Raw genomic sequence first — 15,440 nt, 5'->3', positions numbered from 1 at the left:
CTAGACATACCAGCAGTAAGTTTAGCCAGAGATTGGTTCTTTATTCTGCTTGATCGATTTTATGAATCTGATTATATTTTGCTTCAAGTTGGTTCAACACAATTGTATCTCAAAGACCCGACGAAGTAAGTCTTCATTTTCCCCTTTCACCAATAAAAAGTGAATTTAATAGCTTCTGGAAAGTAATTCAAAATCCTGGATTTTTATGCCCTGACATCTGTGCTGATCTAATGTTTGATTAAAAGTCATATCCTAATGACAAATATGTATGCAACTTTGAAAATACTAGGGTAAATTCAGGTCATTTTAAACAAGACTTACAGAGGAGGACAGTTATCATTTTTATTTCAGCTTGTAAAATGCTTTATGATTGTTTGTCTTTTGTAGCATTGTTCACATTTGAGAATTGCCTGGATTTGATAGTAAAATAGTGAAATTGGAAAACAAGAGCACTGATGCTATTTTTAAATCCCCAAAGGCCATTTCATGCCTCTTTGAGTCCTTGTTATTGTAGCAATGACATTATCTGATTGAAAGCATTCAGCAGGCTTATGAAAAGTGCCACCAGCCAAACCCAAACAAAGCCTGTTGCTACTCATTTCAGGTTAAAATTACAGCTGTAAATCCATGGTTGAAAAGACTCCCCTTTTCTCTCTCTCTCTCTCTCCCTCCTTTTTTTTTTTTTTTTTTGGGGGGGGGGGTGGGGGGGAAGGAAAGAATTTGGAGAAAAATAAAGAGAAATAAAAAAGGTTTTAGCACTTTTTCTTCTAAAAAGAAAAACAACTATAAAAAATAACCTTTGAAAGTAAGAGAAAATGCTAGGTTTGGCATTTATATTTAATCTCTTTTTTTTATATATATTTGCATACATTTAGTTTTAAAATGTATATAACCTGTATATATATATATACAAATAGTTCTCTGAGTATATGTTAAGTATGTAAGAATTTACAAGTGTGAATAATTTGTTCTTTGTCTATGCTTTTCAATTATGTTCCTAAAATAAAGTGTGAATATTGTCCATAAAATACATGCTATCTCTTTATTTAATATGGTATTATTTATTAGCATTATTAATAAAAATGCTTGTTAGTAAATTATGTATCTAATATTATTTAAAAGGAAAGATGATGAGTCAGAGTTTTTATTTCTTCATTTTGGTGTGAACATCATTTCTTCTGATGTTAGTCGCTGCACTTCTCAGTCATATCAGATGTCAGTTAAAGAGAAGAAGTGGCTAAGAGTAGCCAAATACAGTCTTCCTAGAACTTTCTGGGATGGCAGGGATATTCATTTGTTCAGGCCACCCAAGCACGTTGAGGACTTCTGTAGTCCATGAGCTTTGTTCTGTGACTCAGAGGGAACTGTGAAAAACTCAAGTCACTTAAAGCCACATGAATATTAACTGATAAATATTGGATTAGATACAGGCCTGTGTATGTCTTAGGAAATTCTGTCCCTAGTTTTGCTCTTTGCATGCTGAGTCACCTCGAGGAAAAGACTTAATTCCCTTGTGACCCTTCAACATCATACATTTTGCTCTAAGAACATCTACTTTTTAGACTATTTGTTTTTTGGGGACAAGAAGTTTGTTAATTTGTACAACACAGCACAAATGAATTTGGTCTGGACTTTCAAGGTGTTTCTGCAGAACAGCTAATAAATAATAATACACAAAGCTTAAATGTTTCAGGTAAAGAGTACATTGGCTCCAAGGTGGCTATATATGGAGGAAAAAATGATAATTGTTCCCAGCTTTCTAATTTGGGAATTGATCAAGATATATTTTTGGCCTGTTCCCATAAACAGTTCAGAACAATCACACAAGTGTCTCCTGTCACTTTAGCTTCAAAATAAATACATGCTGTTAAAGTCAGCCAAAGATTTCTGTAGAGGACAGTAATGGAATATCCGCCTTCACACATCTTTAAAGCAGCAACTTAAGGCATCTGAATGGCAATGTCTTTCTTGACTTATGTTCTCAGTCCCTGTCCTAAGGTTCTCTACTTGTTGACGTACTGAAGGAGCATTACATTCCAGCTGTATTAATAAAGCATCCTTTGTCAGAAAATCAGCTGAGACGTTCTTGCAGATAATCTCACAAGCCTCTCCATTTCTAACTGTTGTGATAATTTACTCCCCACTACAGTAAGACTAACCTTTGCAAGAAATTTTATCTTCCTTATTCAGGCACAATTTGAAAGAAATTCTATTTTTCATTAATTTTATCTTGGAGAAAAATATCATAAGGCACATATTTTTCTAAAGAACTAGACTGAACGTTCTGGTAGCACCTGAAGAGCCCATCCAGCACTAGAGAGCTTGGCTCTAAACAAGGCCTTCTACAAAAACTGCAAGGGCAAGCCTGCCCTCAGGAGCTTTTAATGCAAATAGATAAGGCAAATCAAGAAGAAGTTTAATAGAAATATGAAATAAGGTCACCTGGACCCAGATTCAGTCACTTATATTTAAAGTTTGGGTTCAGCTCAAACTCTATGTTTGAGCTAAGCAACCAAGTGACCGTTCTTGACAGTGAACATCAAGGCTATACAGTTGATGGAGAGAATTTATGACTGACTAATTGCAGGTTTTTGCTTTAGATTGAACTGAATTGAAATTGTCATTGTCTCCAAATGATCCTTTTTTTTTTTTTTTTCAATGTTAGTTTCAGAAGAACTTCCATGCTATCATAAAAAGAGAACACAGTAAAATAGGAGGTGGTAATAACAATATTCATATGGAAGAAAATATTGAGGAACATTAAAAAAAATCATTAAGATTATGGACATTGTTGGACATAGGGGTGTTTTGAGTGAGCTCTGACTGCAAGGTACCATCATATATATATTTCTTTTTTCTGTCCATATTAGAGGTAGAAATAAATTTCTAGCTGTGACACATCCTTCTGAGCAATGCTGCTTTGGATTTAATCCCATCAAACCTTCATGTATTTTGACAGGTCTTACATGGTTAGGCACAAGCATGGGTTTGAAGAGTTTCACACTAAAAAGGGATTTAATTAGAAGTTACTATAGGATAAGACTACTTTCCCATGACAGATCAAGGTAGTAGGACTGCAGACAAGTTGACTCATAAAGATCTCACTTCTATTTTAAAAATAAACACGTTAACTTTTAAATATCATTTCTTTATAATTTGAAATACACAGTCCTTTTTATGCCTAATAGCATGTAAAATGCAATAAAGATTCCACCCAGAGAAAGCAGATGTCTCTCAGCACATTGTAATGTCAGCATCAGCTGTTTATGGTCTGTGAGCATTCTGTGGGCAAGTGGCAAAAGATGATTTCTTTAAAATTCATAAAAAGGCTCAATTAGATCTTAATCGAGCCTATTAGGTACTCCCTTTGGGGAACATAATTTCACGTTTACACTGGAGTCCAAGCAGAGTTATCATGCTTGCCTTTGTTCTCCCCCACTTATTAATTTATGTACAATTAAATATTTTAACATTGACACATCTGGTGCTTTTATTCTTACAATTTTATCTGTATGTTTCTGGGCTACACTGATTCTAAAACCTGTCAATAACCATTTTTGTATGAATTGAAGAATAGTTGGTTTTGCCTCAGAGGTTCATTTTTTTGTCTGTAATATCTCTTTGGCTATTTGGGTTTGAATAATCTCCTTAGCCTCCAAGGAAAGGTCAGGAAAACTGATACAGTTTGCTTGTGTTGGGTCAACATCTCCTTGCAAGTTATCTTTGTACAATCTCCTTTGTGGATTTCTACAATCTCCTGTGTTTCTTCTGAATTTATTTTCATTTCTTTTTCCATTTCTCCTAGAGTTACAGTCTTGTGAAATTAAAAACAGTATTAAAAACAGCACTGGATGCTTTCTTTGTCTACAACTTCAATGTCTTCAGCATTTCTAGACATTACTGATCATTGATTCTTTAAGAGAAAAAAAAATAAAAAAAAAACAACCTTACATTTTCTTCCAAGACACCCCTTTGGAAGACACTGGCAAGGTGGTGTTTTGTGTTTACTTCATGACTTTCTACCATCTGTGAGCACATGAAAAAAAGAGTTAACTTCCTGGAGAGACTAAGGTCTTCAAAGAAGCCTGTAGGAGAGATGTTCTTATATAGACAAGCTCGGATAAAAGTGGTGGACATAAAATGTATATGAAAAAAGGTAAAAACAGATAAATATTTTGAGCTGTCTACTGTACTGAGCTTAGATACAATAGAAATATTCAGACGTTTGTGTTTCCATCTGTTTTCTCATGCTGCACAGTCAGAATAGTATTGAAAGAGAACAGAAGACATAAAAAAAGTTTGAAATTATTTGGAAAATGTAAGCATTAAGAATAAGGAGTACAGCCAGGCAAAAGGGAAGAAGGGTCTATAGGGTAAGACATATGAGGATTGGTCTAAGACCCTTGGTTTGCTCAGCCCAGAGCAGAGCAGGCCGAGGGGAGGCCTCATGGCGGCCTGCAGCTCCCTCACAAGGGGAGCGGAGGGGCAGGTGCTGAGCTCTGCTTTCTGGGGACAGCGACAGGACCCGAGGGAACGGCATGGAGCTGGGACAGGGGAGGGTCAGGCTGGGTGTTGGGAAAGATTCTGCACCCAGAGGTGGTCGGGCACTGGGACAGGCTCCCCAGGGACATGGTCACGGCATCGAGCCTGATGGAGTTCAAGGAGCATTTGGACACCGCTCTCAGACACAGGGGCTGATTTTTGGGTGGTCCTGTGTGGAGCCAGGAGTCGGACTCGATGATCCTTGTGGGTTCCTTCCAACTCCAGATGTTCTATGTTTATATGGTTCTGTATTATTTAGAGGTAGTGGGAGAGCAGTCTTCTTTCCTCCTCTCTTTGTCTTTCAGTTTAGCACTTACAAAATGTACTCCTCCAACTCTGCTAGTTTCTGGAGGTTAGAGTTCATTGCAGGTGGGATTCATTTGCTCTAAATTTGTCATCTGAAAATTGCATATGTAAACATAAATAGTCATGAAAGGTGCCCTTGACAGCCATCAGGCATGAAATTGGCAGACAGTCAAAGTGGGTTGAATCTCTGTACAAAGGTAACATGATCATAAAGAGAAAATCTGTGACTATCTTAAGCTTAGATACCTAAAGTTAGGTGAGATGAATCCCACACTTACTTTTCAGATGCACCTCTACTCTTCAAGATTTGGCTTCCCCTGTAGTCTTTTATGCAGGAATGGGTACATCCAGGGTGGCTTAGCTTTCAAAACTGGACAAAAGGAGAAAGAACAGAGGGATTAAAAAGGGTTGCAAAAAAAAAAAAAAAGATCAGCAACCTCTTCACTCAGTGACTTCTCAAAGCTCCTTCTGGAAGTGCAAAGAAGTGCTATAGTGTAGCATGTTTAACTTCTATGATTTTAAACATCACCATAGCAAGTTTATTGCACTGACAAGCCATTCAATGGCTAGACCTATAACCAGCCGTTATATACACAGACAGAGAGCTGCAAAAGCTCTGCATGGAAATCTGCATTTATTTAAAAGATTTGTTGATATTAAGACCAAAAAAGATCATCACAATCTTCCATTTTGATCTAGAGCAGACTGCATTCACTCACTTAGAGCTGAAGTGGAGTTTACACTTTTAAAGAGAAATCTGAGCCTGCTTGAAATATGGCAAGCAGTGAAGAAATATTCCATTTTACTCTTTCCTTCAATTTCTTCCCCTAAGTTTATGTCGTATATGTACTTTCAGACTTTGGGAAGTGCAAACTTTGCAGTTTTGCCTTTGTTTGTCATAGAATCTACCATCAGTCTGGTGCTGCTGAGAATTCTGTTCTTCATCAAAGTCCTCAGCTGCTATGTGTTAATGTTTGTGCATGTATATTAACATATGCCTGCAAAATATTTGCCATTCATTTTATCTTGATTTTTTTTTTCTCTTTAAAAAGCAAGAATTATCTGAATTACATTGGCACCACTGTCTTAAGTCTTAAAAGAGTTCAGTCATAAAGACTAGGAATTCAGTATGATGTGATACATCATACAGAACCATACAATGGACTCTGGTCCTGCTGGATTTACTGCATGCCATTTCCCTCAAGAACTGACCATTTATTTAAATTTCAAAGGAAATATGCTGTAGGAAGGAACTTTTCTATTTCCAGTTTTAGGAGGAGGAATGAGGATTAAATATTTGTCCAGTAGAGCCTGGACCAGTAGTTTGTTAGTTTGATTAATTATTAAGTAATTTTAGTGTAATTTATTGCTTCCTCATCTTGCTGTCAAGCCATAATTGCTATAGGGAAGCAGAGGAATCTGTAAAGTGGGTTAATGAATAATCTTATATAAACTTAGATTTTATTATCCTTTCATTGCTATATTCATAACAGCTGTTCTATACAAGCAAAAGAAATGAACCCTGTGCCCTTTCTGTACAGTTCGCACCCCCATAGTTTCCTCACAGATCTGCCCACCTCATCCTTGCTGCATATTGGCCCTGGCTGGTCCCCAAATTATGTGTGGATAGCATATGAGAGCAGGAAAGAGGTAAGGGTCAAATCAGTACCAAAGAGTTTTCAGCATGTTAACAACATGGGCAGTTTGGGGGCATGGTTGAAGCCTGAGTCCTGATCCCTGAACTTTTCCTGAGCTGATGAAACCAAGGCTATCTACCCCATTGCAATACAAGTGACTGTAATTGGGGACATTACTTGTCTTCTGGAGTTGCTGTCTTTCTAAGCTGCACCTACCTTATATTAAACATGGACGTTTTAAATGGATCTAATTTGGGCACTCAAATCCTATCCAATATGCTTGGTTTTGTGGTTTGTATATTTCATCATTTGTCAGGCTCTCAGCACTTCATGATCTTTTAATTTTTCCTCTGCAATAGTCTAGTCTTCCTGTAGTGTGGCAGCTGGGAATATTCACTCCAGCTATCTCTGCAGCCCAAGGCAGATGGCTAAACTGCTTGGTCTGCGTGGAAAAAGAGAGGCTGTCTTGGAGATCAAATGGGAAGAAACTCCTAACCTAACTCTAGCTCACCTCTGTCTCTGTTGATGAGAGACTGCAGGGAAGAAAACAGTGCTCAAACCCTGTTATGGAGTGTAAAAACTGCTGAAATGATTCTGATTGTTTTTTCAGATTAGAAAATTTGACAAATGTGTTTTAATTATTTAGACCAGTGTTGCAAATTAACTAAAAGATTATTATTTTTTTTCCTAAATGAGAACGTTTAAATATTTAAGATTGTGCTGCTTTATTATTCTTCTATTTTTTTTGTACTGAATTCCCTTGAATTCATGTTGAAATTTATTAAAATACTACTTGTCATACATAAATATCATCATCATAATAGGATAAGCAAGGCTTCTTAAAAGATAAAGTGGTTTTGAAGGGAAGAATGTGAGCTCTGCCATAGGTGTTTGGTTACTGTTAGTTCAATGTCAGAATATGGACTCCTGCCTAAAACTGAGAGAAAGAGAAACATGGTCCGATTCCAAGAGAAGTACATTCCTACTTTGAGAAGACATACAAAAGGAGACTCCTTTCAGCTTTCAAAAAGCTACATCAAGTCAGGTCAAGAACTGATGGAGGTGATGAAAAACCTTCATCTGTGGTGGAAAATGATGTTGACAGAGTGCTGCTCAAAGGACTTAAGATCTAACTAGACAAAAGAGGATTGTCTCCAGCATACCTCCATGGAGAAGTGCAGTCAAATGTCCTGCATCATTTAGGATAGGATTAAGCCACCCCAGGGCCATGGGCAGAAAGTGAAGTGAAGCTGAAGCTCTGAAGGATGTTCATATTACCTTCCCTTGGGTAACCAGTGGGGATATCTCAGTCTTTAAAAAGGTATTATAGGTCTTTCCAGAAGACCATTCACAGAACCTGAGTTATTTTCTTGCTCTAAATCAATGTCAGAAAGTGTCTGCTTTTTCCAGGAACAATACAGGGAGTTGAGGCTTCTGCCCTAAACCAAGAACAAGCATGACCTCATCCTGTCTTCCATGAGCTTTGATCTCTTTTCCAAGATTTCTGTCGGGGTTTTTCTGATAATGGAAGTGTCTCCTGCACTAAAGACCTGGGATCATCATTTGCTATAATGACTGATTATGAATTTTTCAAATGCTGGTGAATGATGTCCATAAAGGTCACTCCTTGGATGTATTTGAATCCCACATTTTGAAGCTGGCCCCTTGCGGAGGTCTAACCTATTGACTGGGATGCAAAAAGCAGAAAAGATTGAGACAGATGAGGGAGGCTGGAGAAGACTTGTTTTCCTCTTTTGGTGTCTGGAACACCTTGCATGCTAAATCAGTTTGGCTAAGATATAATCCTAAATTTAGGGTCCTTAGATCCCCTGATGAAACATTTAAAGCATCCAAGCAGATTGCTGCTCTCCTCTGTCTATGCACAGATGGTGTTATTTCAGAGCTTTGTGTCTTGCTCAGTCTGTAGTGTTATTCAGAAGAAAGACAAAGAAACATGTCTGCTACAAAATTTATCCCTTCCATGCCCTCTGCCAGTTGTCAATACCTTTGTCTGAAGCAGAGGAGCATGAGTACAAAGATGAAAGACTTCAAATGTTCTTAATATGAGCAAAGCAACTGCTCTTACTGTTCTCGGAGATGGATTTATTTATTTATTTATTTTATTTTTTTTCTAATTACATTTAAAATCAAAAAAGGGAGAAAGCAGCATGAGACAGAAAACTGTACTGGACAGTTTTAGTGCCCAATGGTTAGTCTTGCAGAGATATAACCTATGAGAACCAGGTCTTATAAAAGGAAGCATTAGGTGGTTGTAATCACAAACAGCATGACCAGCCTCACCTGTGGTAAAACAATAATACAAATAAATAAAAAAAAAATCTTCTTAGCTTCACAAAGAGTTAACATCCTCAAGTCTGTTACTCAAAGTGCTGAACTAAAAATAGCACAGTTCCTGTAAGTTGTTTTAACTGCTGCAAAAGATAAGACTGTAAGACAAGAGGAAAGTCTCACACATGCACAGACTCACGCACATACGGCCATTTCTGTGAATTAAAATAAAAAGAAAACCACTGTTACAATACTGTTTGCTTTGCCAGGCTTATGTTGACAATCACTATGTAACTGTTTGGATTAAACCCTGTGGGTTCCAAGTTGAACAAAAGCTATGTTTATCGCTAACAAACAAAACAAAACAAAACAAAAAAAACCAAAAGCCTTATTTGTGACTTCATTTTCAGAAATATTTTCTTAAGTCCTAGCTAAACAAGCCTGTCAGCAGGTACTATGCTGCATCTTTTCCAAAATATTACCTTCTTGGAGAAACAGTAGAAGGGTTGTACTGACGGCACAGCTGTTGGAGATCCGGGGTTTTGCAGTTGACATTTTCTTCTACTTTGTCAGCAGTTATTTTCCATGTAAAGAAGAAACCTTTTGGTTTGCTCACTGTAAGTAAGCAAGCAAAATACAATGCAATTAAAAACCTGGATAGACAAGCAGAACAAAGCCCAAAGGAGTTAGTAGAGTCGCAAAGCAAAAAAGAGCTAAGATTTTTAAAACAATAAAAATTATACTCTAAAAGCAAATGGCTTTTCTTGGAGAGACAACATCAAGACTTCTTCAAGCTTTTTCTTTAACAGCTCCAGTGCTGGCCAAGGTTTACCAAATAGTTCCTTCCTACCAGATAACTGTCCTTGAACACAGCCAACTCTCCACCTAGGATGTGCTTTAGGCCCTGGATCAGGTATTGCTCTGTGCCTTGAGATGAAATAACACAGGAATGGTGGCATCCATCAGCTTGCAATCCTTTTGGCCGTCCTCCTCCACAACAGTCTCTTGGGAATTGGTGCATGCTTGCTGCTCAGCCTGGCACAGGAATTGTTTACGAGTTGCGCTAGGTAGGACTAGTCAAAGCATTGGTGGGCAGGAGGCAACCCAAAACAATGATTTCCTTTTCCTGTTGACATAATTAAATGTACAGGAATGAACCTTCAGTGGTTACTCATTGTGTTTCAAATGGATGGGTGGGAAGGGAGAGGTAGGGGAGGAACAGGCTGTGCCACTGAGATTGAGATATTTTATCTGCTTTGTTTTGTTTTGTACTGTTTTGTTTAGTTTTTAACCTAACAGTGTACCTTGAGCTGTCAGGACAGCATTTGTCAATTGTATTCTGTTTGTGTTAAAATATTCATCAGCATTTGGGATCAAGTTTTGCCTTATTTCTGAGGCCAGCCTGATGTCACAATTTGGAGTATCTTTTTAGAGGTTTCATGGTTGAAAATACTAAAGCTGCAACACATATGTCTAAAATAAGTCGTGCTGACACTTGAATGCTCATCCAAATACAAGAACTACTTTAGCAATTCCTGTCTTAGGGAACAAACGTCCCAGAACAAGTTCCAAAGATGATAGGTAGTCATCTAAATCATAACAATGATGGTCTAAGGAGTCTTTATATCATTTTCAGTTCTGGGTATCGTGATAACGGTGTATGGCAAGCATAAGAAATATCTAGACTAGGACACTAAATATAAGAATTCTGGTAAAATTTAATCTGCCTTTGCAGTTTCTGTCCGAGAAGGTAGATGTGCTTATGTCAGAGAACTCAAAAGCAATCCAAGACATCTCTCTCTGAGATTCTATTCATTAGCTCTGAAGCCAAGGATCAGTATACTAAACATGACTTCAAGGTCTATAATGCAGACATACTGAGTTCAGACATGAGAATCAATCCTATTGATTTTAGTGCATGTAGGTAAGGAAAGGCTGGAAATTCTGGTCAATGCCTTTGTAGAGTATCACTCAGGGTCAAGGTCTCACTCTTTAGCCTGAGGCTGTTTTCCAATACTGATGCAGTGGACGCACATTGAAAAATCATTTTGTTCAGACTTCCAGACTTTACCTGGACTGCTGAATGTACATATAAGCATGTCAGTCAAAATGACTGATAGCCCAACTCAGATGGAAACTTCTTCTCCTGACAAGGAATGTAGTGACAGTTGAGATAAGGTCTCAGTTTATCAACACAACTGATTTTATGTCTCTACTGTAAGCGTATTTATACAGCAGCATAAATATGTTGGGATGAGAATAGCCATTCAACCTGCTTTGTCAGTGTCACAAGTGTCACAGTAGCAAAAGAGCTACTGCTTATTAAAACTTTGATTTTTTCTTTGTAGGAGGTCAGTAAAGCTTTGGACAATAGTGGGAGATATCAAAGTCAAAGATAATGAAAACACTTCTTTATTCTCAGAGTCCTGGAATATGTTTTCCTTGCCATTAAACAAAATCTGTGATAAAATGTTTACTAATTTTCTACAGGAATTTTGCTTATAAAATCAGTTACCTGTCGTTGAGTATATAGATGGAGGTATCTAGATGTTAGCTGAATGTTTAGGCACACAGTATGCCACCTAGTAATAAACATCTTTTTTTTTGGTAACCCCCACAAAGGTGTCTAATTTGAAATGTTATAAAAGTAGGTGTTCATGCTGGACCTCAGTTGCAACTCTAATGGAACAAAGGTCTTTAAGAGGTCTGGCATAACACATGCCAGCTCCCTACAGATAACTTTAGTAGTCTTGTCTCAGTTGGTTCTAGTTTCCCTTGTTTGAGTAAAGTACTTAACCCTAGATGTCCATTGATTAATGGCAGTTTAGAAAATTCACATATGGGGCCTAAAAAAGGTTTCATAAACTTTGAATTGTGCTCCAGCTATACAATCATAGAATCATTTGTGTTGGAAAAGACGCATAAGATCATCGGGTTCAACCATCACCTAACACTATTAAGTCCATCACTAAACCTAAGTGTCACATCCATACGTCTCTTAAATACCTCCAGGGATGGCAATCTACCACTTCCCTGTGCAGCCTGTTCCAATGCCTAATCACTCTTTCCATGGAGAAATTCTTCCCATCATTTAATCTAAACCTCCCCTGGTGCAAGCTGAGATCATTTCCTCATGTCATACGTCTGCACCCAATCCACAAGCATTGCTAAACTTGCTAAAATGCTGCTTTTCTGAAGAATTGGAAAAGACTTGCAGTCACTGCATGGGTATGAAAACTTAATAGAGAACCCATGTGCTTGGATTTAAATGCTTTCTGGAGCATCAGATTTACTGGGTCTGCTGCTGCCTACACATACGCACCACAACCCCTTTCTTCTAAAATTCAACTATATGAAGTTACTCCGTTGGTTTCTAGTGCTGGTTTTATCTCACGACCTGAATCTTATGCCAGATTGAGCCAATGTGTTACAAAATTCTCATGTAGATTTGACCATGTAATAGATGTGGCAGTGTGCTCCCTTCATACATAAATTGTCTATAGCGTCATCACATGTGAGGTTAGGGAAAGACAATGAAACATCTCTTTATTTATTTTATTTTATTTTATTTTATTTTATTTTATTTTATTTTATTTTATTTTATTTTATTTTATTTTATTTTATTTTATTTTATTTTATTTTATTTTATTTTATTTTATTTTATTTTATTTTATTTTTATTTTATTTTATTTTATTTTATTTTATTTTATTTTATTATTTTATTTTATTTTATTATTTTATTTTATTTTATTATTTATTTTATTTTATTTTATTTTATTTTATTTTATTTTATTTTTAAACAACACTGGCAAGAAAATCCCACAAATGTCTCTTCTATTTGATCAGAATTTTCAAATGAAGGCTTAAGTCTCCAAGAAAAACAAAATCCACTACTTCCTTGGTGATTCATTTCAGTAACTAGTCAGTTTTACTAACTATTCTCCCACTGCTAACTTTAGTTCTTTGTGGTCTTCTCTAACAGCAGGGGGTTCCAATGAAAATACTAAGCAAACTATCCTGCAATTATTGTTACAGTATTTTATTATCTGCAATTTTTTTTTTCCCAAAAGTTAACGTATAAACTGTGGATTGCAGATGACAACACAATGTCAGAAGGTCTAGAAAATATTTCAAAACAGATTCTCACGGGGGCAGGGGAAATGTTATGGTTTTAAGATTTGCAATGCATTTTGTATGAATGTATTAGCCCAACAGAAGGAAGTCATATAAAAGTCAGGTGTTTATTATAAATTATCTATCTAGGTTGTTTGTATAGAGGAATGAAGTATCTCTGGAAGGTAATTTTCACCTATTTTGGATGCCTGTGTTGGGAGGGGTTAAGTTTCTGTCTGGAAACATTAGGAACTTTCTATTGATTATACAGGGAATTTAGAAAGGCAGATCCAAGTAAATGGTTAGATTTTAGATAGGTAGAGTCTGGGGACGTATCTGTGGTTCTGAGAACAAAACTCCTCATGGGTGTCTGCACAGGTAATTTACATATATTTGGAGAACTTCAAGACCTAGTATCTCAGTCTACCATACAATTTAGTTCTATTTCTGTTTAGTATAAATTACTTAGTTAATTCTCAAAAAGACAGTACAACCTATCTTGCAGATTTTTTTTTCCTAGTACCCCTCTTATCTACAAATACCACACGCAGTGTGGTATATATCAAAGCACTTCAGTTTTTTTTTTTATTTGCTGTGAGTAAAAAGAAGTTCAGGTAAATGTCTGCAGAACTGAATGCGTGCATCTGTTAATGGATCAAAAACCTTGCATCATGGCAATTATGGTCCACATTTAGCACATCTTTAGAAATCCAGGTGGTGTATCAAATGCCTTCCTCATCTTGGAAACAAGTTATTGCAGTGACATGATGAATTCTCTGAAGGTGGTCTTTCTTACCATTAGGATGGGTTCACTGTAGTGTCAGCAGTGGCTTCTGCCAGCAGATTGCCGGGCTCTGATGAACAGAATACCATGTGTTGACAAATACAGAGACAAATTTGATAAGACTAATCCAATTCAAGTACCTGTTCCTGAATGGCTTCTGTCAGAGTTTTCTTCCTGTCAAAATGATGGTAAAGAGACAAACTCCAGTCACTGAGGGCACAATTTTGGGGTCTTTCCTCTGTGTGTTGGAGGAGAGCTGCTTGCACTGACATCCATCGACTGCTGTTTACATCCCCAAAACATACTGGTGGGATGTGTACAAGTTCTTGTCTGCATGCAAAAGTGTAACCAGTTATGTCACAGCAACTCTGAAATGCAGCCTGTGTTAGGAAATCTGAGGATTTTGGAAAGTCTGAAGCAGTAACTAATGGCAGCTAACTTCTGTTGACTGCATAAGAAATCTTTTGCTCAGTTATTTCCTTTTCCCTTAGTATTTCAAAAAACATTCAGATCCACCAATTCAAACATTTTTCTTCTGTTTTCTGAAAATTTTCCTTCAATATTATATAACAAAGTGAGTTTAAACTGTCAAAAATGACATTTCTGCAAATATTTCAATTGTTTTTTGAGAGAAACTCCTTCTGGTTGTCATGTGATGTAGCCCTTTTATTTTAAAGTAAAAATTCTCAATGGCTGACGGCAAGTGGTTGGAGTATAAATTACATTAAAAAAACAAAAAGAAAAAAAAAGATATTTTTTTTTAAGAAAATTTCCACCTCTGATTATGACCAGAGTGTAGATGTGAACCTCTTTGCTAATTTCTGTTCCTAATGGCAATAACCAGGTAACCCATGAATTCAGTATGAAACCCAATGAGAATACCTGTCCCAGCCTCAGGTACAATGCTTGCCTGTCCTCATGAAAATGCACCACTGTGCTAATAGGAGTGAAGGCATACATGGTCAGACACCTTTTTGTTAAAATAGAATTAATTCATGCCACAACACTTCAACCTGCACTGGAGTTTCACTTTTTTATTTTTTTTTTTCTCCTCTGAATCTGAAACACCTTGTGTGTGAATTCAATTGAATGTAAAGTGTTGTAGAGTAACTTGTGACCTTCCTCTGCTTTTTACTGTTGTTGAATTCATTTTCAAAAACATTTTTCCTCCCTGACATAGGAAGCACTGGGTGACTGAGGTATAACATTCTGATCAATCTTCAAGCAAAGAAGGTAATGAATTTACTCCAAAGTAATGAGATAAGATCAGGACCATGGCATATATCATGATGTGAGATGGTATACATACTGAGGGGAATATTTCTCTATATCTTTGGGCAATGTTTTCGTTCAGGTAAAATACATATATCTGTCAGGATACTTAACTGGGCAAATATTATTCACTAATTTCCCATAGTTTAGGAATATAAGGCTTTAGAATAATAGGTGTAATATGAAAAGACATTGGTAAAGAGACATTAATTTGTCACATTATTACAATATTGAACAGATTCCTGTAACAATATATTAAAATAGTCTAAAAAAAAGGTAATACATTTTAAAACTTTAACATAAATATGTAGTGTCCAATAATACACACTTCTCAGAAAGAAAATGTAATTAATATTTAAATATTAGAACAGTATCAATTATTAAACATTATTCCATTTCCTCTTCTGAAGCATTTAAGGGCTAACTTTCACAACAGACTAAAGAAATACCAAATGTTTCTAAAAGTTAATGTCTGCCCAGCCTAATATCTTCAGAGT

General features: G+C 36.6%; 1 long non-coding RNA gene across 1 annotated transcript; it reads right to left on the bottom strand.

The window, feature by feature from the left end:
- Nucleotides 1-2,640: 2,640 nt before the first annotated feature.
- Nucleotides 2,641-9,779, bottom strand: LOC310893354. The gene is made up of 3 exons (XR_014578924.1): nt 9,625-9,779; nt 9,257-9,389; nt 2,641-5,218 (listed from the first exon to the last, which is right to left on the bottom strand). It is a non-coding gene; the product is annotated as an uncharacterized lncRNA (long non-coding RNA).
- Between the last annotated feature and the right edge of the window lie 5,661 nt (nt 9,780-15,440).

This window comes from Anser anser (assembly GCF_964211835.1).
Source record: "Anser anser genome assembly, chromosome: 2".
Classification (NCBI taxonomy): Eukaryota; Metazoa; Chordata; class Aves; order Anseriformes; family Anatidae; genus Anser; species Anser anser.
This window is presented reverse-complemented; position numbering and strand designations above follow the sequence as displayed.